Source organism: Cryptomeria japonica, chromosome 5, assembly GCF_030272615.1.
Source record: "Cryptomeria japonica chromosome 5, Sugi_1.0, whole genome shotgun sequence".
In the NCBI taxonomy this organism is placed as follows: domain Eukaryota; kingdom Viridiplantae; phylum Streptophyta; class Pinopsida; order Cupressales; family Cupressaceae; genus Cryptomeria; species Cryptomeria japonica.
This window is the reverse complement of record NC_081409.1, coordinates 41346849-41371357: the sequence shown is the minus strand read 5'-3', so window position 1 is coordinate 41371357 and position 24509 is coordinate 41346849.

The window sequence follows — 24509 nt, the reverse complement described above, 5'->3', positions numbered from 1 at the left end:
TGTGTGAGAGGCCTTCTTAGGCAAGAATTTGGAAACTTAGTGAGTAATCACCCACTCTCCTTTCTTGGAGATTATGCTTGTTTTGAAAAAGTTAGTAGGAGTTTAGCACTTTTGGTGGAATTGGGAGAAAGTTAGTGTGGAATTGGGAAGCTCATCCCCAACTAATTTTAGCAAACCTATTGGCAGAATAAGGTTGGTTACTTCTTACTTCCTCTTGTTATGTTGAAAATGTTAGTTTATGTTGTTTTGTAAAAGAAAAGAGTTGTTTGTAAGAATGTGTATTATGAAGTTTTTTTTTGTTGAAGTTAAAAATGTGTAGTTCTCTTTTCTATGTATTTTGTTTTGTGTTCTTATTGTTTGGGGAGTGTCCAAGATCTCCTACTCTTGGGAGGGTAGGAAGATCTTGGGGTGGAAGGAGTATGACAGCCATGGGTGAGAGGCTCTCCTTATGGAGAGTGTTCTCAAGGGTGTCCTTGGTGACCCTTGATGCATAGCCTTGTGTATGCATTTGGGGGTCATAAGGGGAGTAAATATGGCCTTGAGCCTTTTGGGGGGCATAAGGATTGTGGAAGTATTTTTGGTTGCATTTGTTTTGCCATGAGGTGGCTTATGTTGTATTGTTTTGGCATGCATTCTCCCCATTGGTACTTGGTCCACTTCCACCCATGGAAGAGTCACCATGAAAGTGGTGAATGTGTAGCTTGGGAAGGGAAATTTGAATGTAAATGTGTTCCTATGTTTGTTGTGGTGTTTGCATGTTTGTAACCCGTCTAGTGCTTGGTTCTCCAAGCTTGGGGGTGGCTTCTAGTAAGCCTAGGCTAGGAGTTGAGCTTCCCATGGTCAAAAAAAATGTGTTTTATTGCAGGTTGCATGGGAATGGGAAAAGAAGGATTAAAGGATTATGTTGCTGTTATGTGTTGAAGAAAAGTGAGCATGTGTAGTATTTACTTTCAAGAAAGAAAAAGAGTTGTATTATTTTCAAGTTACTATGTAGAGAAAAACATTGTTGGGATTTCATCCCATTTGTATTAGTGTTTATTTTGTATCCATATCTATTTTGTATTTACATTTGTCAATGAATACACATGTTTTTTTCTCTACTTGGTAGTTTGCAAAAGAAAATGAAAATGTTAGTTGGCATCTAGATTTTTAATGTTTTGCATAAAAAAAAAAAAAAAGAAATGTATGCACTTTTGAGTAAACAGAAATTTAAAGATTAGATGTTACTCCATTTTCTTTAAGTTGAATATGCTGCTGTATATTTAGTTAAAAAAAACAGTAATTTATCTTTCATTATTTGCAGAAAAAAAAAGAAACCATAATAGTTGTAGTCTATTTATTTTCTAAGAGATTTGCATTTAGTCTACGTATATTTGCAAAAAAATAAGATATATATGTTCTTTTCTCATTAATAAATCTGCAATGAATATATGATTGGTTCTTTATGCATTTAAAAAGGTTTCCAAAGTAGTTATAAAGGTAATACACAAAACATATATATATATATATATATATATATATATATATATATATATATATATATATATATATATATATATATATATATATATATATATATTTTTCATTTATTGTCCTTCAAAATCAGTTAAACAAAGAATACAGTGATGTATTGTTACGGATTTAATATTACAAAATATATATATATATATATATATAAATACAAATATATAACCTTTTATTTACTGAAAATGAAACCTGTTCATTCCATGTTTAACTGTGTTTCTTTCTGTTCCTGCCAAACCCACACACACACACACACATATATATATATATATATATACAACAAACTATTTTTTTTAGACAAAGGAAATTTTCGCATTGAATAAACCCGAAAAAAAAAAAATCATGTAAAAACCATATCATAGACTTCGAGGGGTTTAACCCCGTTTTAAATTTTATAGCAAAAAAAAAAAAAACGTTATACAAAATAACGGAGTGAAATGGGTTGTGCGTGGGCCGCAGCACCCGGGCGGCGGCGGCCGCAGCCTGTGGCACCCGCAGGCTGCGGGCGGCGACGTCCGCAGATTGCAGGAGCCGCAGCCTACGGGGGGCGCCGTCCGCAGCCGGCGGCGCCCCGCAGCTGTGGTGACCGTTCCCGCTCCGTCTCCCCTTTGCTTCCTCTCCGCACTGCGATAACAAACCCTTTCTCCGCCGCGCTAATAGTTCGCTCCACCCGATCCCTCCTCTTCGCTGCCTTCTTCGCCCTTCCGCCGCCCCACCCTGCACACAGCACACGCAGCACAAAGGTTGGATGTGAAGAAAAAAAAATATATTCAAGTTGCTATCCATAACGCCCTAACCCTAGTTCGGGTTAGGGCAACGCCCACATAAGTTTTTAAAAAAAAATAGGTATGTGTGTGTGGGGGGGCAGGGGGGGAAGGAAATATAATAACACAAAAAAAGGGGTTAAGTCCTTTCATTACTTTTGGAGGGACAAATTTGAAAATGGTAAAAATAAAGAATGATTATATATATATATATATATATATATATATATATATATATATATATATATATATATATAATACTATGTGCGTAAGCATTACAAAAAAATTATATTACGGACGGCTAAGCAAGCAAATTGGTTAATGGTAACAAAGAGAATATTTAAAAAAAAAAAAAAAAGAGGAGAAATATATATGAATATATATATATATACCAATATATATATAAGTAATTTTAAATTTGTTGTAGACGTTTGATAACTCAAATTAGTAGTTGGTAACATTACCTAGAGTTCATTTAAATTTTTAATTAAGAAGCATTTTAAATTATGGAGGTGTCATTTAAATTAGGTGTTTAAAATTACAAGGATAAATAAATTTAGAAGTCCTAGAAGGTTAGGAATGATAAAACCAATTTCATAAAGAAAGTTTAAATTTTAAAACGCCTAAATTTGAAATTAATCGTTACACTTGAACTTTTAATTATTTATTAATGGAGCTTAGTGAATTCCCTTTTTGGGAGAAATTTTAGCGTATGGAATAACTTAGTTATCCTTATTACTAAATTGAACTTAATTATCAGATTGACACAAATGTAGTTAAGACCAAACCAAAGATGCATTATTTTATTTAAGATAATTGCACTTAGTTGATTAAATTAGTTAAGTATTTAAAAAAAAAAAAAATTTCCATTCGTGCCCAAAAGTTGGGCATGACATCTTACAAAGGAACTTGATAAATTCAACAAAAGTTCTACCATGCTTGATGAACATATTCAATCACATAGGATGAAAGGTGATACAATTGCATTGGGACACTCTACATTTGAGAAAGGTGAGTCTTCTGGTACTAAGGACAACATGCAAGAAGGTAAATCTACATATAATATTCAAAAATCCTATAAGCCTGCTTGTTTCAATTGTCATAAGCCAAGACATGCTGCTAATGTTTGTAGAAGGAGATCTAATGATGAAACTAGTTATAAATTTAATACTCATCAAAGATATGTGCCTAGAAAATTTAATGGATATTGTTACACATGCAACATGTATGGGTATAGATCTATTGAATGCAGGTATGGAGCAAATAATCCAACACCTCACATGAATCAGAGATCTAGTGGTGATTGGAGAAATTCAAATCGGCAAAGACCCTATGCTAACCAATCTAGCCCCTATGAGATGGAGAAAAGAATGAATGTGGATTGCACAATCTGTAATAATTTTGGACATGTGGCTATTAAATGCAAAAGAAGGATAGGTAGAGGCAATGCAAGACCTTGGAGAGAATCTGGTATGGCTTGTTATCATTGTCATTAATTGGGATACATTGCTAAGTTTAGCAGAGTAAAGAAGATCCAACTGGTAAATCAATCTACTGACCAGAAAGGGAAGAAGAAAGTTCATGTTGAGGAAACCAAAGCTAAGATGAATAGAATCTAGAAGAAGAAGAGTGATAAGAAAACATTAGATGAGTCCCATTCTTCACCTTGTGTGGAGAACCCTTCACTAGTAAACTAAGTTGTTTATACAACTTAGGGAGAGCTTATTGTCAGGTATTTAGAAGAACCCCTGGATGAAGTGTGGTAAGCCTGATCTGTATATTTTGATACATTTTGATGTTATGAAGAGTTTTTGGATCATAACTAGTAGAAATATTGTATCTTTGACAACTAATAGTATGTATTAGTGTGTTAAGTAATATTTTAGGGTTTTATCAATTATAGCATTTAATGTGGTAGATAAGGGCAAATAAAAGGAATGTTTTGAATGTTATTTGTCACATTGCATACTTGTGAGCACATAGAGAGTGAATAGAGTAGATCAAAGCTTGTGTTTATAGCATCTAACCTATTTGACAAAGATTTGAAGTTGTAGACACCTAAAATTGTCATGTCTAATTAAATAAATATTTTATTTATTTAATTACTTTAGCTTAATTCTTCTATTAATTAAATAAATCTTTATTTATTTAATTAATTCATTTATCCTCTTCTAGCCTTATTTCTCATTTAAATAAATACAGTTATTTATTTAAATTATCCCTTTCCTAAATTAAATAAATATTTTATTTATTTAATTGCCCTACTTCTTCTATTAATTAAATAAATCTTTATTTATTTAATTAATTCATTAACCTTTTCTACACATGACACATGTCATTCATCTCTTATTTCCTACACTACCTACCCCTTTCATTATTTTGGTATTTCTTATACCTACCCTCTAATCCTAGCCGACCTCTCTTTTTACACCTCTCAATCTTAACCCTCCATTTTCTATTGTGTCTTCTATTTAAGGAGATGCTTTCTTCATTACCAGAACCCTAATGACTAATTTTGAAGGACTTGGCTACACTACGATCCTACTTGCAACCACATTCCGTTCTTTGTTGAGCTCTTGTGCATACAAAAATCTGAGAGCAAGCATATCAAACAAGATCAATGGAGATAGGAAGAATGGAGATCAAAAACCCTAGTGGACATGTGATGGTATAATCTTTGTGATTTTTTTGAGTTATTTTGCATTGTCTTAGGTTATCTTCATATGTTATGGTGGATCTTTGTTCATTGTTAGGCTAGGGTTTGGTGGTTGAATCCATTTTAGTCTTTCAATATTGTTGTTTATTGCTATCCATTTTCACCATATACATTTTGGCACGCCCGGTGGGACTCTTGTCCCTTTGCATTTAACATTTTGTTGCAGATTTTGCATTTTTGAAGTTGCAGATCGGACGATTTCGACGACATTTTAGGTTTTTTTTTCGCGTCTGCGAGTGTTCGGATCGCGTTTTTGTATTTCAGAGGCGTCTGTGACATCTTTTATCGCGTCTGTGTTTCTGTCATTTTCTATTTTTGCAGGTTTCCGAAAGTCGCGTCTGTGATCCCGAATCGCGTCTGTGAACCCTCTGATCGCGTCTGAAGAATAAAAAGGCGTCTGTGTTCTGAAATCACGTCTGCGAATCACAGAGCCGCGTCTGTGTCGGATAGACGCGTCTGTGTCTGGTATAACAGCGTCTGTGCATTCTGTTTTGCAAAAAATTTTTTTTTTTTTTTTTTTTTTTTTTCAAGTTTTTCGATTCGGGTTTTCGGGTTTTGTACTTAGGGTTTCAGATCTGGTTTATTTTGGCTAACCTTTGCAGATCTAGCTAACCTGGTTTGTGCAGCTTGCTTTGGAGGCAAATACGTTTTTGTTGAAGGCCCCTTTTCACAAAGTCTTTTTGGGTTTTCTTAAAATTTACCTAACTCGTGTGCTTGCAGGAAGGGGTTATCATTTGAAACAACCCAAACTACTAACAATTTTGTTGCAGGGCCTTAGCTAGGGTTTTGTAATTTTATTTGTGTGCCTTGTCTTCATAGCTTAGCAAACACTTCAATTGGTGCACTAAAATTGAACCATTGTCTTTTGTGTCTTGAGCAATAGGCTCTTTGTGTTTATTCTTTAGAGGGCCTGTCTTCCCGTGTGGTCATTAGGACTACTAGTGAGAAGAGAACGACCCAAGTGGTAGCGAGGAAAACCCACCTCATCCAAACCACTATAATCAAATGTATTCATGGTGAAAACTATGAATAACGTGTGCTGATTAGTTCATACCGACACTATGTCTCCCCATAAACCCGTTTGATCAAATTTATTTGATCATTTGTAGGGCGTAACCCCTACCGGCTGGGAGCCTTCTGTATTTACAGAGCTGAAAGTGCCGCATGTATGGCCACACGAGCGGATGCCCTTACTAGCACCTCATTGTTTTAGATGCCCAAATCCTTCTAGTTGTTGAGGCAGGAGGTCGGACCTCTGGTAGCGGCCCACACACATACGGTTCTTAGTAGAGATACAAAGTTCGCCATGGGGAGTTTTCATGGGGACTGATGCTTGGCTGACCCGAGAAGTGAGTGCCGAGGGTGGAGCCAGTGAGGTCAAGCATCTAAGTATCCGCTCTGAATAGCGTAGCCTCGGGGGTAAAACCCCATGTGGGATCAACAATTATTGTCCTGGCCAGCCATAAGAATTGTGCTTGACTTATGATAAACACTCAAACAATCAAGACAAAACAGCAAAACATTGTGTCTTTTGTGTCTTCAAGTGTATGCAAAAACTTTTTACATCAAACAACACACTTTTTGGAGTCTAAACAGTCTGCAAACATTGGGTCATCAACACTGTGTCCTCTTGTCATGAAAAACAGTCGAAAAATCAGATTTGGTCACAGCAAAACAAATTCACAGATAGGAAAGATTGCACTAAGGTTACAGAAACGCGTCTGTGTCTGTTAAAACCGCGTCTGTGTCTGATAAACGCGTCTGTGAAGTACAGAATAGCGTCTGTGTTTTTATCAGCGTCTGTGTCGAACAGAGACACGTCTGTGTCTGGAAATAGCGTCTGTGAAGTATACAGGCGCGTCTGTGTCCACAATTGCAAAAATCTGTCAGTCTTAGCAAACATCAACAGGAAATCTCAGAATCACGTTTGTGTCAAACAGAATAGCGTCTGTGTCTTAAAACCGCGTCTGTGAAGTATACAGAGGCGTCTGTGTCAGGATTTGAAAAAAGTCTAACAGTCAAGCAAACAAAGAAATCAGTTTCGGCACACTTGAGCTTCCTAGGTTATCTCTTCAGGTTCATCTAGCATTCAGCCTGTTCTAAGGTCTTACACAGTCCATCATTGCTTCATACCTCATACTTGAGTCAAAAAGTCACTTGCTTGTCCTCACTATACTTTGTCAACACACTACATACTACAACACTTTGCTAAGTGATCCCTCATCAAGGTTTCTTACCTTTGGGTCTCATTTGGTCTTACTTAGAGTCAAGGTCAGCTTACCTCATCAAGAGAAACTATCCTCTCTTTGGAAGTCACACCTACTCTACAACATACATACTTGGTCTTACACTTTGGACATTGCAAGTAAACTTCAGATTCATTTACACTCCATACAACTCTTGGTCTTACATACCCTTGTCATTTTCGTCTAAGTCTCTCACATATTGGTCTAACACCTAGTTCATGGTTGAAACCCGTCTTCAAAAATCTAGGAGAAAAGCTAAAGAAGCTCAAGGACCCGTAAACATGAGTTCTTATGAGTATGACAATGATGTCTTCTACAATCCTGAGCACACTACATTACCAGACATGAATGTTTATAGACACAATTCAAATATGGAAAGCGCAAACGCTATACACAACGCTACACACAATGATAATGTGGACAATTCTTCAATACTATCAGCAGACATACAAGAATCTATAATGGATCCTCAATTCAATAGATTGGTTGAAGAGATAATGAGGAGGGATCGTCAATACTTTCTAAACATGATGGCACAAAGTGGAGCTAAGATACCACATGATTTTGACTTATCTCAACTTATGGAAAGTAGACCTTCACAACAAACTCAACCAAATAGTGGAGGACCAAATAATATGATGCCGGAGTCACCATCAGTTTTGCTTCAGAAACCAGCAATCCCACATACACAAGCTCAAATGCACGATACTTACACTCAAAGACCATCATGGAGGCCTTATGTTCAAACACATGCTCAAGATATGGGTCAACCAAGACAAATGGATACTCAAGGACTTCCTCAAAATTTTGACACAAGAAGACCTCATGCCAAAATTGGGGGCAACACAATGGAAAATGAAAGGCCCATTGAATATGGTTTATATACACAAAACAGATATGGGGTTCCTCAACAAGAAATTATGCCAAGTGCTCCATACATGTCGCAACAATATAGACCTCCATATGGACATGTCTACGATCAGTATCATCCATACATGCAACAAGCTCCTCCTCAAATGGGTGTTTCAAACATGGGATATGCTACAAGAAATCCATCTCCTCCCAAAAATAATTTGGAGCAACAAATTAGAGATCTACAAAAGAAAGTGGAAGACATGGGCACATCAAAACCCACATATACTATGAGAGATATATGCCCTTATCCCTTTGATAAGAGCATTCCAATGCCTCCGTTTCCTCCGCACTTTGCAACACCGAAATTTGACAAATATAGAGGGAGAGGAGATCCCAAGGCACACATAAGACAATTCTTCACAGCTTGCATTGAGGTAGCGGCAGAAGAAACATACTTAATGAGGTTGTTCCCACAGAGCTTAGGAGATCAAGCGATGGAATGGTTTTCTCAATTACCTCCTGGTATTAAGTCATGGGGTGACTTGGCAGAGGCATTCATTCAACATTTCTCTTACAACATTGAAACAGATGTCTCAGTTACTACCTTGTGCAATACGAAACAAAAAGAAGGAGAATCTTTTGCGTCATTTTTGCAAAGATGGAGGAACTTAGCTAGCAGATGCTCTTGTGAAATCCCGCAAAAACAAATGGTGGAAATGTTCACACAAAATGTTAACAAGGCTATTGGTTATGATCTCAGAAAAGCTTGTTTGTCTACATTCAAGGATGTCATTGAAAAGGGCCTAGCAACAGAAAGAGTCTTAATTGAACAAGGAGTTATCAAACTATTCAAAGAAAACAAAGAGGACTTTAAGGGAAAAGACAAACCAAAGTTTTGGAACAAGAACAAGAACACAGTTAATGATGGTGTTGTTGATGCCAATACAGTGAGACCAAAGTTCATCTTTTCTGGATCAAATTCTACCAACAATCAAGTGAACAATCAAACAGCTTCCAAACCACGAAGGAAGTACACTCCATTGGGAGAACCACTTGAATCAGTATTCAAAAAGCTTGTAGCAAACAAAGTGATCACGGTCCCAGATTTTCCTCCATATGAACCAAAGGTAAAACCGAATTGGTGGAATGATGATGAATATTGTGAATTTCATAAGAGCAAGGGTCACAAGACAAGTAATTGCCATCGATTGAAAAACATTGTACAAGATCTCATTGACAGAGGAGATATTGAGATTGAGGGACATTCAGCTAACCAAGAGCATGAGGTGTTTAAGGAACCATTCCCAAAACATGACAAGGGAAAAGGCAAAGTCACAGATGATCAAGCCAATTACACCAGAACATCTTACAATTATGATTCCACTATTAATCACATCTCAATGGACAATCATATTTCTACCATTACTATCAAAAATAAAAATCCTGAGAATCCTCCTCAGCGACCTAAAATTGTCCTAAAAGGTGTGGGATCTTCATCCGAAGCTACCTCTGAATGTCATGTTACAACCCGTTGAGGTAAGATCACATTGCCAGGAACCTCTTCTAAGAATACCAATCTTCCGTCAACTAAGCCTGAGTACGATCTTGTAGAGCAATTAGGGAAAACACCCGCACTCATCTCTATTCTTGAGCTCTTACGTATATCTCCTGCACATAAAGCTGTCCTTGACAAAACCTTGAGAGATACTGCTGTCCCTACGGATCTAAACGTGGATCAGTTTCAAGCCATGGTGGGATACCTATCCGTTCCACACTCCCTCACATTTACAGAAGCCGATGACGCCTCCATAAGTCAGCCTCACAATGCACCTCTACATATTGAAGCCTTCATACATAAACACCGAATAAAACGAGTCCTGATAGATGGAGGAGCAGGTCTTAATATTTGTACATTGAGCACCATCAGACAATTGGGATATTCTGACAAAGCTGTGAATGCTACAAACCAAATCACTATTAAGGCTTATGATGATGAAGAGCGCTCGTCCAAGGGCACGGTCATCTTACCACTCAGAATAGGGCCAGTAACAAAGGACGTGATTTGTCAAGTCCTGGATCTAGACCTCACGTATAACATATTGCTAGGACGTCCATGGATTCATGAAATGAGAGCGGTCCCATCAACATACCATCAGTGCATAAAATTTCCTCATAATGGAGTCGAGGTAACGGTCAATGGTGATCCAAATCCATTCATATATTGCAATAACTTGAGATCACATACTGAGATTATCATTCCCAGCAATCGTGAGGCTACTCCTTCTTCAGCATATATTGATCCTGAGTCATTAAAGCCCTCGACATCCAAACAAGGTGAACTTAGAGCCAAGTTTCAAGACAAAGGCATGGGAGAATACACTCTGAATCAAACAATGTTCTTACGACAAGTCATGAACTCCCCCAAGGAATATGGGCGACCACATCCAAATAAGCAAATCTCCATCATGCTCCTCAAATGGGATCCTACCGTCTTTCAAAAATGGGGCGAACTAGAGGAAGAAAGTTTATATAAAATGCTATATAAGGACGCTGGAGATGATACACATGATCAAATTATAATACCCTGTGAAAACTATGGTAAAGGTTTCAAAATTCTGCAGAGATTCGGGTATGATGGAAAAAGTCCTCTCGGACTACGCAAAGAAGGTGTCATGGAGCCTCTACAACCTGAGCTAACTACAAGAAGGGAACGCTCTAAGGGGCTTGGTTTTCTAAACCCCAAGATTCAACACAAGAAAACAAAACAGATATGGCGAGTCAAAGTGGCTGAAGTTCAACAAGAGGATAATTATTCCACAGACTCCAATAAGTGGGAATGGGGTTCAGACAAATCCTCCAGCGATTATGAACTTAATGAGACATTTAGAGAGCCAGATGAACCTACAGAGGAGGAGGAGTTTTACAAGAAATTCAGAGTTGGTCAAGAACCGACCCATAAGGATCCCGCACAAGCTTCGTTTCAGGGCCCTAGGTCAGGATCACATAGGATGAGGACACCTGTCCCTGAGGGTGCTACTAGTGATGATAATTTGGACTCACTCACGATCGACACTGATGAGGAGAGTGCCATTGACGACCTCGATGACTACCTTGACATACCTGAATATAACCACATCTTCACTATTAGCCTTGCGGATTCTAAAAACACTAAAGACCTTCCCCTCGTTCACCCCCAACTCATTGACTGGGATCAGGATGGACCACCACAGATCGATACATTTCAAAATGACGAAGCTATCGTGGATTATCTGGGCATTCGCGATGATCTTCCTCTTGGAGACCATAAAGCAGGATACGCCATAGAGCTAAATAACATGGCATACTTTGGTGAGGGTGTCGGGCCTTCTAGTCGCAAAAATGTGAAAATAAAGACAAAACAAGGGTCTTACGGCGAAAACCACACTGTGGCGCTCTCTGACTCTAAAAAAGTAAAAAGAAAGGACGTATCTGAGGGTGAAAACCTCTCTGAGGCGCCCGAAGATGGAAGGCTTGACATTCTCCCAACATCATACGAGGAAAAATCATCCATGTTGGTAGAGGAGACTATAAAGACAAACATTGGTACAGCCGAGGTTCCACACAACATATTTTTGGCTCAATCATTGACAGAGGCCGAGAAAGCAAGGTTCATAAGCTTCTTTAAGGCACGACAAGTCAACTTCGCATGGTCTTATGCTGATATGCCTGGACTAGACCCCGACTTAGTAATGCATCATTTAACAGTCAAACCGGGGGCAAAACCAGTAAAACAGAAATTGAGAAAAATGCATCCACAGGTGGCATTATTAGTCAAGGCCGAGCTGGAGAAATTACTAGATGTCGGATTCATACGCCCAATTGATTATCCTGAATGGATTTCCAACTTAGTGCCTGTTAGCAAACCAGATCGCAGCATCCGAATATGTACAGACTTCAGGGATATCAACAAGGCTTGTCCGAAGGATGATTTCCCATTACCAAACATTGATTTAATTGTTGATCTCACAGCAGGCCATGAGATGTTATCTTTAATGGACGGATTCTCTGGATATAATCAGATCAGGATTGCACCTGAAGATCAACATAAAACATCATTCACTTGTCCATGGGGAACCTTCTGCTGGAATGTCATGCCCTTTGGGCTGAAAAATGCAGGTGCCACGTATCAACGAGCCATGACGACTATCTTCCATGATCTCATGCATGTAAAGGTGGAAGATTATGTCGACGACCTTTTGGTTAAATCAATAGACAGAAATACACACTTGGACATACTTTCAGTTGCTTTTGATAGGCTGGAAAAATACAAGGTAAGATTAAATCCAAAGAAATGTGTCTTTGGAGTAACCTCCGGGAAGCTCCTAGGATTCATTGTGTCTAAAAGAGGAATAGAAGCGGATCCAGCAAAAGTCAAGGCTATCTTGGACATGCCGCCACCCAAGAATATCAGTCAACTTCGGTCTTTACAAGGGAGACTCCAGTCCATACGAAGATTCATAGCACAACTTGCAGATAAGTGTAATCCTTTCCAGCACCTGCTACACAAAAACATTAAGTTCAAATGGGACGAGAACTGTCAACAGGCTTTTCAGGCACTTAAAGACTATCTTTTGAACCCGCCAGTTTTGATGCCACCAATTCCGAATCAACCATTGCTACTTTACATATCAGCTACTCCAACAGCACTGGGGGCACTACTAGCACAGCAAATACCTGACGGCAAGGAAAAAGCAGTCTACTATATCAGTCGCACATTGGTGGGATATGAGCTCAACTACACACCAATTGAGCGTGCATGTCTCGCTGTGGTCTTCGCTTCACAAAAATTACGACATTATATGCTCACTCACAAGACCAAGTTGATTGCCAGAATTGATCCACTAAAATATCTGCTCAACAAAGCTACACTTACTGGGCGACTGGCCAAGTGGGTAATGATTTTGAGTGAATTCGACATTGAATACGTGGACAGAAAAGCAATCAAAGGACAAGCCATTGTAGATCAACTGGTAGATGCTCCCATGATAGATGATGTTCCTCTACAGTCAGAATTTCCAGATGAGTCCATTCTAACAATATCACCTGCAAAGCCATGGCAACTATACTTTGATGGCTCATACACACAGCACGGGGCAGGAGCGGGTATACTCTTTATAACTCCCCAAGGCGATTCTATACCAAAGTCATACCGCTTATCATTTCCTTGCACCAACAATATAGCGGAATACGAGGCATTAACAACAGGGTTAAGAATTGCAGTTCAGTGGAAGATCCAGGAACTTCGTGTTTTTGGCGATTCTCAACTTGTCATCCGTCAAGCAACTGATGATTATCAAACAAAAGATGAAAAGCTAATGCCTTACAAACAACTGGTAGATGATCTGAAACAACACTTTGCAAAGATAGAGTTCGAGCAGATACCAAGAGAACAGAATCGCGCTGCTGATGCCATGGCTACAAGTGCTTCACTCATTGACCTACCACAAAATGAGACCTGTTATGAGTTCCTGGTTGACAACCTGCTGATTCCGTCATATGAGATCACTCTCACGGAAATGATATGTGTTGTTGGTCCTGAATCCCAGTTATATGGTTCCATATTCACATACCTTCGCGACAACATTTTACCTCCCGATTTATCGAACAACCAACGTCGCACTTTCATCCGCCAATCCTCCCGATACGTTATCCTAGCTGATATCCTATACCGACGAGGTCTAGATGGCACCCTCCTTAGATGTTTAGAGAGTGACGAAGCTCAGATTGCGTTACGAGAAGTGCACGAAGGGATATGTGGTCCGCATACTAGTGGTCCTACCTTGGCCAAGAAACTCATCAGGACTGGATACTACTGGCCTACTATGGAAAAAGATGCATATCAGTTTGTCAAGAAGTGTAAGCAGTGTCAAATTCATGGAGACCTCATACACGCACCAGCACAAGAACTACAGCCACTTGCATCTCCTTGGCCCTTTTGTCAGTGGGGACTCGATCTCATAGGCAAGATTCACCCTCCTTCTTCCAACGGACATAAATTCATTATCACAGCCACAGAGTATTTCACAAAGTGGATTGAAGCTGTGCCTCTCACGCAAGTTACTGGGAAACAAATCGCTACTTTCATCCTGAACTACATCATTTGCCGATACGGGATTCCTACTTCCATTATTACCGACAACGGGCGTCCTTTCAAGAATCAGGATGTTCGTGAACTCTGTGAGCGATTCCATATCTCTCATCGTTTCTCCACACCATATTACCCCCAAGGTAATGGCCAAGCTGAGGCGTCTAACAAAACAATTCTCAAAATACTTAAAAAGACAGTCGACGACGCTGGCCGTAACTGGCATGTCCAACTCAATCCCGCACTTTGGGCCTATCGTACCAGTGTCCGCACACCTACAGGAGCTACACCTTACTCACTTGTCTATGGTGCTGAAGCCATCTTGCCTATTGAGGTCGAGTTACCTTCTTTACGGGTCTCCTTGAGAAACATAATCAACGATGAAGACTACAGGGTCTCTCGCTTACAAGAACTAGAACTGTTGGAGGAACGACGACACACTGCTTTTAATCATCTCAAGGCTTACCAACAACGAATGAGTCGCAGTTATAATCACAAGGTCAAGCCTCGCACATTTGAGGTAGGTGACTTAGTCCTCAGAGAGAACCCCAAGAATCAGCAAGATAGAGAAAAGAAGGGCAAATTTGAACCCAACTGGCTTGGTCCTTACATCATCACAGCAGCATATGGATCTGGGGCATATCAGCTCTCAACTACAGAAGGTGAATCTTTAGAGGATCCTATCAACAGCATGCACCTTCGCAGGTTCTACACATAAGCTCTTTTTGAGTATCCTAATGCAAAAATACAAAAAAAAAAAAATCAAAAAAATTCAAAAATACAAAAAAAATTATAAAACAAAAAAATTGTTACTTGGTGAAAACCTGGCAAACAGGCGTCTTGTGACAACAAAAAAATTGCAAAATCCAAAAAAGTAAAGAGAAATAATTTCGTCCAACGGTGAAAACCACTTCGGTGGCGCCCTGGGCAAGTACCATGGTGAAAACTGGGTCACCAGCGCCATGCGTAGGGACTTTGCTCCTCCCTCTTTCAGGATTCCCTTTCATTCTTTCACTTCGCACACAATCACGACCAATTCACCCACAATAAACTTACCCATTCCCATCATGGCTTGTTATTGATCTACCCGAGATTGGTTAGCCATTCATAATAAACCCTCCCTTTTCACTCTCTTTCCATCCATAATAAATCAGATCCTATCTGTGACTACGGCCAATTCCTGCGTCTAGTAATGGGTGTGGAACTGAGAACATCACATGTTTCGAGGAATACAGTTTCTTTCAGCTCTCTTCAGTCTATCCGCGCACAATTCGCAATAAAGCAACATTTTGCATCACAGATCCGCAATAAAGTTCCATCTTCTCCACAATAAGGTATCAGTTTCATGGATTCAGTCAGTTTCCAAGGAAACACAGCAGCAACAATGGGCTTCAACAAAATCAAATCTTTTAACAGACTCAGACAACATATGGTTCAGTGCTATCTATCCTTTTTGTGAAAGTGAACATTGTGACCACAATCAAAATTTGACTTAAACAAGTGACAAGAGACACAAACTTGAGGACTACAGTGGATGTGGGTGTCGAGTCTTGGTTTTCTTTTGGTTTCATCTTTTTGGTGACATGTCTTTTAGCTTTTCCGGGATGTCTTTGACTAGAGATTCTATCTCCACGATGTCTTTGACTAGAAAGGCGAGGATGGGGTATCGTCACTTATTTGCATTTGCTGTCTGTGGATTGTCTTTTAGTAATACTATGACTTGTCCAAGGATATGAGGACACTGTGAGTCTAGTGTGAACTGGGGCATTCCTTGTTTGTGACTGTCTTATCTCCATGCAAACAGGTACAATGACTTTCTGGGCCGAACATATGCCTCGATTGTCATAACCTATTCTGCCATAATAAAGCTCAATGATGATAACGCACAAGAAGCTCTTTCACGTTCATATCTTCTGTCTTCCATCCCCCTTTCTTGATTGACTTCCATTGTCCTTCTCGAGTCCGCGTAGCCCGCTATCACATGACTGAGTATAATGACACACCAAAAACATGTGCATTTCATATAGTTGCACCTGCATCACCACATATAAGCATTTCATACATATAGATATTATAATGGCATCACATCCTGCATACAACACATGTTAGCACATCTCACATTTTCATTATATAAATAATCATTTGCATCACATACATTTTCATTTGCATCATGCATCACATATACAACATAAAAGAACAAAAATATATGGCCTTGCATCATATAAGCATCCATATCATAAAACATGCATCACATAAGAACATCTCATCACACAAGGTACACATGCATATAGCTGCCGCAAAAGATGAATCATCTCATATATATAATCAATCAAATGTGTCATAATACAATGATGTCAAAAGAATCATATGGCTACAAAAGAATCACCCGCAGGTGTCTACAATACAACAATGATACATCTACTGATACAATGGGAGCCCACTATAGCTATGAGGAACTCCCTCCCTCGGAGCCACCTCGCCTCGACGGAGTCTGAGCTGTAGATGGCCCTGCCCCTGGATCCCCCTGTCCCTCTGGTGGTGGTGGAGGCCCCATAACCCCACCGCTGGATGCCTGTCTCCTGCGGCTCCCTCCCGTAGCCGTCGCTGTGCGCGACGACCTCTGGAAGCTCCTAGCCCGCTGCTCTGCTGGCACGGCTGCATAATATAGATCCCTCCAGTAGGCGATCTCCTCTCCCGCTCGCAAAACATAGGCGTAGCCTGCCCCTGCATCCTCTGCTGCCCGCCTACCTGCCCTCAGAGCTGTCTCGGCCTCGGTATATCTCTGGATGGCCTGATCCCTCTCCCGCTCTGTGTCTCGGACCCTGATCCTGAGGTGGTTCCTCTCTCGAACCAAATCCTCAATCTCATCTGCCTGGCCCTGGCAGATCTCCCGCAGCCTCACCACCTCATCCTCCTCGGAGTCTCCGCACTCCGCCCCTGCCTGTGGCTCCTCCTCTACAGGTGCCTGTCCCTGTGCCTCTGCCTGCACCTGTCCCTGTGCCTGTATAGGTACCTGTGGCTGTACCTGTCTCTGTCCCTCTGGCTGTACCTGTCTCTGTCCCTCTCTGGGACCCTGTGCTGCTGGCACCTGTAGGGGCAGTCCACCCCGTCCTCTCACCACTGGAGCTGCTCTCTCCTGACCTCCCTCCCTCCGAGGTGCTACCCGTCTCTCTCCCACCACTCCCCTCCGCCTCCGCCGGCCCCTACCTGCATCCCCTCCTCCCTCATCATCATCTCCTCCACCCTCTCCATCCACTGGCTCTGCCGGATCTGTCAACCTCGGAAATGGATGCTCTGCCCAGTACGCAGAGTACTCTGCGTCCATCCCTGCATCATCTACCTCTGGCCACATGTCCCATGGCATCGGCATCATCTCTGCTAGCTGCATCACTGCCTGATCATAAGATAGCAGTGGGCCAAACTGCACCTGATCTCTAACAGTACGGGCATACATACCCGAGCCTCGGGGCATCCTCTGAATCCGGCCATACTGCCTGCATACCCTATCCACCAGCTGTCTCTCTAATATATAGGGCGTCCGTCCAATCAGGTACCTGCTCCGGAAGGTGTAGGGTAGCTCTAGTGCATCGTCACCCCACTCCTCGCACCCCAGGTACGACCTCCAGATCACCATATCAATGTCATCAATGACTCTCCTCCAGTGCTCCAATCTCCCAATCCGAGGCTGGGATGTGATCATGGCATACAAATGAACAAAACTCTGTCCCTGCCCTCTGCCTCTGAAATGAATCGGCCTCGTCACTGGAAGGTGCTCATAGGCCCACACCTGCAATAGAGTCACACCGCAGCCCAGCCCCACTGATCCGTGGTATACAAACTGATGCAGCTCATAGTACAAATGTGCTAGGACACATGGCCCCCATGCATACCTAGTGTGCTCTGCCATCAGCGTCTCCAAGGCCCCTCCCCAGCCCACTGCCAATCCTCGTGTGGCCCTGTCTGGACACAGGTATCCACTGATAACTCCCCCAATAACTGCCGGCAATGCCAATCCTGTGGCAGTCATGGTGTCCCAGGCTACATGCCCTGCTCTCATCTCCAACTCAGGATCCTGAAAAACCTGTCTCAAGGCCTCCCTGTCACCGTCACGGTCGTAGGGGATCAACTCTCCATCAATAGGGACATGTAATATCCTGTATACATCCTCCAGTGTCACTGTCATCTCACCCATCGGCAGGTGAAACGTGCATGTCTCTGAGTGCCATCTCTCGGCCAATGCAGTCAGCAACCCCATGTTTGCCCGAAACTCAGGCACATAGAGCATATATGTGAGACCCATCTCCTCAATGGAAATCATGTCCTGGATGGACAACTCTGGACGCAGTCTCTGAGTCGATGGGAATCTCTCCCGTGACTCCAACATCGGCAAATACTCCTGCAGTCAAGCAAATCAATCTTGTCAGTTATCGTGGCATTCACTGTTTATCACAAAATGCTACTCGCTACCCAAATGCATATGGCTATCTACCCTAGTGACACTCACTGTTCATCACAAAGTGTTGCTATTTATCCTAGTAGTGCTCACTGTTCATCACAAAGTACTACGTGTGTGACATTCCCTGTTCATCACAAAGTGTCACTCACATTCGCACTCCCTGTTCATCACAAAGTGCTGCATATCCTGGTGCTCCCTGTTCATCACAAAGTGCCTTGATCTATCCTAATCTTCCTAGAGGACCTGCTTGAGTGTATCCTCTCAGCAGCTTATCCAATCGACAGCGTATGTTCATCACAGAACTGCCGATTTGACCTTAAGGACTAAAACTATGCATTTAAACACATAAACGCACTTTTTCAACACACACGCGCTTTTAACTCATAAACGCGCTTATAGACTGCATAAACGCGCCTCTGCAACACAGACGCGCTTTCTAAACACAAACGTGCCTATGCCAGACATAAACGCGACCAGGGAACACAGACGTCCCTGCATGACATACACGCTATTCAAAATCACAGACGCTACTACATTTCACAAACGCGTCCGCATTCAACACAAACGCGGTTCCAGGCACAGACGCGCCTGGACCCGACACAGACGCGCCTGTTGGACACAGACGCGCCTGGCGCTGACACAGACGCGGTTGCGCGTTTTTGCACTTTTAAACTACCCTATTTCTAGCGCATTTATTGCTCCTAAACATGCATTAATGACAAAACTTGAAATGCGTGAAAGTACGAGGAGGTTTTCGGGTACTTACTGGCTCTCCTGCATCGACTGGTCGCTGGAATCGGCGGACACGATCGAATCTATGAACGAATGCCATCGCTGCTGACTGCTGCTGCTCTTTTCTCGCTCTGCACTGTGATCTCGTAAGGGTGTGAATGACAATGAGGATGTCTTTTGCCCGTGGTTTATCTTATAGCCTACCCTAGCCCTGCCCTTCATTTTCCCGAGTCAGTATTCTTCATCCTGTGATTTTGTCACATTATCCAATCAGCCCATTCTTTCCCATCTTTCTTATCGCGAGATTGTCTGCAATCTTTCCAGACTTTTTTTTTCATCCAATCTCTCGAGGGGGCATATCATTCCCATCCTGGGGCAACTCTGTATCAGTTCAGCTTATCTTCTTTGAAACAACGCGACAAGCCGCATTGTCTCAAAGAGGGGCAAAATGTAGACACCTAAAATTGTCATGTCTAATTAAATAAATATTTTATTTATTTAATTACTTTAGCTTAATTCTTCTATTAATTAAATAAATCTTTATTTATTTAATTAATTCATTTATCCTCTTCTAGCCTTATTTCTCATTTAAATAAATACAGTTATTTATTTAAATTATCCCTTTCCTAAATTAAATAAATATTTTATTTATTTAATTGCCCTACTTCTTCTATTAATTAAATAAATCTTTATTTATTTAATTAATTCATTAACCTTTTCTACACATGACACATGTCATTCATCTCTTATTTCCTACACTACCTACCCCTTTCATTATTTTGGTATTTCTTATACCTACCCTCTAATCCTAGCCGACCTCTCTTTTTACACCTCTCAATCTTAACCCTCCATTTTCTATTGTGTCTTCTATTTAAGGAGATGCTTTCTTCATTACCAGAACCCTAATGACTAATTTTGAAGGACTTGGCTACACTACGATCCTACTTGCAACCACATTCCGTTCTTTGTTGAGCTCTTGTGCATACAAAAATCTGAGAGCAAGCATATCAAACAAGATCAATGGAGATAGGAAGAATGGAGATCAAAAACCCTAGTGGACATGTGATGGTATAATCTTTGTGATTTTTTTGAGTTATTTTGCATTGTCTTAGGTTATCTTCATATGTTATGGTGGATCTTTGTTCATTGTTAGGCTAGGGTTTGGTGGTTGAATCCATTTTAGTCTTTCAATATTGTTGTTTATTGCTATCCATTTTCACCATATACAGAAGTGATTTAGTATGATTTGCGATTGACAATCGATGAGAAAGATTTGTCAATGTTTGGAACCCTAGTGCAGAAGCGGTAAAAGGTATTTATCTGAAAATATTTTTATCTGCTTATCTTTTTGAATCGTTGAAGATGGACACCCCACATCTAGTTAATGTTATTGATAGACCCCATCCTGAATTTAAGAGGCACTCATTTAAGTCTAAGGAAAATGATCCCACTGGAGCCCTTGTTAGATACTTGATCAGTCCCAAAGACACTAAGAGGGGGGGGGGGGGGCAGCGGTGAATGAATGTCTAATCGGTAAACAAAATATTTAAACTTGTTTGCAACTTTATAACCCAAATTAATATACCAGTAAGCAAATAATAATGCAGTAAAGAGAAACAAAAGTATAACCATCAATGCACACCACAACACATATATTTTTGGCAAGGAAACCCGATAGGGAAAAAAAATCGGCGGGATTTGTGACCCACAATATTTACTCATTGGCCAATATGAATAAATATTACTTATACAATAGGGGCCTGCACATGCAAGAAGACCAACAACCTAGAGATCATTGCTCAATCACAAAAGGGAGTCCCATTGACTACACAATTGGATGGTTAAATCCAATGATAATGTACTGCTCAAAATAGTATCTACAAGGCTGGATTCAGTACTAGTTTAAGCTCTATCAGATACCTCTACCATAAACCTTGCTTCGCTCTACTTTGCTCTTGTTTTCTCATAAAATAATTACATCATAATGCATATACAGTTATTCACTCTCATATATTGCTTGCATTCATTACCTAATTACATTTCCTTGCTTACAAAATGACCTATAAGATCTCATACATATATGAGTCTTTATAATACATCATGTCAGCTATACAATAATATTACAGTACAAAACAATATAATTTCCATGTCGGCTAGGAGTGGTGGTAAGATCTTTAGTCGGTGTAGATTGGATGCCGATGAGAATAGACTTGTAGTGCCCACCGGTACCGGTAGATGATGTTTGTTGTCGGTGTAACTTGTGAACCATGTTACCAATTGGTTGCCATAAATGACAACATCAACTATTCTCATCTAAGTGTATAATGGCAACAATCTCCCCCTTTGGCATTGATGGCAACACTCATGAGAAAAATCCAAAAGCTAATATCCAAAAATTTGAAGTCCAAAAACTAAGTGTGCTCCCCCTGAGCAAATGATCCCTTCTATACATTTTTATCCCACACTACTCCCCCTTTGACATCAATGACAAAGGATGTAAAAAAGAGTCAAAGAATTCAAAATTCTTCCTCAAAGCCTGTAACCGGTTATGTACAATCTGAAATATATATGCTAAAATCAAATTAAGACTCTGCATAAATTTAGTGTTGTTAGAAATAATGGTTTTAGTCTATTGGATCATCTCGATTAGATAGTGCATCTGTTGCTTCGGTGATATTTCTCCTTGAATGGTTGCTTTAGACAACTCAATCCTCTATGTTAGAAGGTTTTCCAATCTAGGACCAATTTTATTTTTCAGCTCCTGGGCCTTCATTCTTATCCTTGCTTTTTCCTTTTCTAATTTCTCAATCTTTTCTTCAAAAATTGTCATTTCTTGATCCAAAATTGAAGTAAGTTTTGAAGAACCTATCATGTTATCTGCTATATCATCAATCACTTTTTGTGGTTTCCTTATCTCTTCATCAATATCCTCTTTTAGGTGGTGAGGCTTGCATGCTTCCTTATACAATTCTTTATATTCCAAAATAGTGGAACTAAGTACCGGTAATAAAGAATCAATATGGTTTGTATAGTCCTTAATAGTCTTATCAAAGAATTCACCTTTCTCCTTATTCACCCTTTCCTTAATAGTCTCTTCATCAATTTTATCTATAGTTAGAATATTTGAAGCAATGAATTTGGACAATGTGTCCAATTTACATAAAGATCCATAAATATGATCTATCTTACAATCCGGTGCAATCAATTTCAAAATAGGTAAAGTATCATCAATGGCCTTAAATGCTAAAGCGTTGCACTCTGTAATCCTCTTTAATGAATCTAAAAGTACATTTGTTACATTCATAGGTCTGTAATCTATGGTGAAAGTGCTAGGTGGAGTGTGAGGTTCTGCAGTTGGTTTCTTCTCATCTCCGGATTCCTTAACCACTTTGGCTATCTTGTTTCAATTTTTAACTTCTTCCTTATTCACTATTTCTTCTTTATGCTCACTTTGTTTTTCAAATTTATTTTCATCCTTACTATGATCCTTACTAACTACCTTGCTGACTGTCGGTTCAAATATACTATGTTCATGCCCTATTCCAGTTTTAGTTTGTGCTTCTACTTCTTCTTCTAACGGTTTCTCAATGTTAAGCTAAGTATCATTAGGGATGGTATCTATTTTCTTAACTTCAGTTGGTATCTCAATATTCTACTGAGAGCCAATAGTGTTTACCAGTGACTATGAGACCTCAACATTTGTAGCTTCAGCTCTCTTTACCTCTTCAGTTTCCTTATCCATGACAATGTTAAAATCCTCTATGTCCACATTCATGGTAAAAAGAATATCTGACTCCAGATTAGTGTCAGCTCTTGTCATTTCCTTTGCCTTCTCTTCAGATTGACTATCAGTTTGTGTCAGTGCCTCTGCAATTATTGGTGGGGTGTCTTGAGCCGATGGTGGAAGGTTATCCTTGATCGTGATATCAGGTACTTTACCAATTTCTCCTTTACCTTTGTCTTTCTGATATACTTTAGCAAAAGATTTATCTATTTTCTATCTATTCTTCTCTTTTTTCTTCTCTCTCTCAACAAAAAATATACCCCACTTATCCATTGTTTCATCTGCTATTTCTTTAACTTTGTCGTCCATAAGACTAACTTGTCGGTGACCACTCACAAAAATTGTTATGTTTGCCTTTGATATTAAATCATCAAGTTCCTACTTGGAATTAATAGGATGCACAACAAGTAGAGCCTCTACCTTTAATTTCTTATCAAGCTCCATGATAGACATTCTCTTAGCCTCTAACCTTAAGTATAAATCATTTGGCAAAACATCTACTACTTCAATAAGAACTTTCTTGTATATGTCTAGGTACAAAATACTTTCTTCTATGGTTTCCTTATCTGAATCCTTAAAAGAATGATAACATTTATCCACATTACCAAGGTTACCTTCTTGGGTGATTTCATTAATCAACTCTTTCAATGGAAGAGTATCTGGTGCCTTAGGTTCTAGTTTCTTCTTTGGAGTCACTTTCTTCTTTGGACCACTGGGCTCTCTTATAGCTTGTTGTTTCTTTCTCTATGTTTTTGACTTCTTGGAAGATGGAGCAGGTGTCGGTGAGGGGTTTCTTTTCTTCCTATCCACTCTCTTGAATTCAGCTACCCTATCATCATCAGAATCAGATGAAGTAGCCACAAGGGAAATGTGTGCTACCAGTTTCTGTTCTGATTGACTTTCTTTCATACTAGTAGCAATACCGCCAAGATTCATCAATCCTTCTATAACATCCTTTACCATCTTAGAAGCATCTTTCATAAATTTATCTCTTTTCTTCCTTTGCTTCATCATAGCAACACCACTTTCAATGGTTTCAGCATTGTCAATATTTTGGACGGTGTTGAATTTTTCTTGATATACTTAAATTTTCCAATCTTCTAGATTGTTCCCTTTCTGCAATTAAATGGTTTCTAAGGGTTTAGGGTTTAATAATGTAAAAATCATTTGGTAAAAAATCCTTTATGTCGTATTGTCTTACAGACTCATTTTTTTTTCCATTACCTTTTTCACTTAACCAGAAGGGTCACCATGTCGTTAAAAAGAGATATTTGAGCTTTAGGTTTAGGTGGGCTTTATTAAAACTAA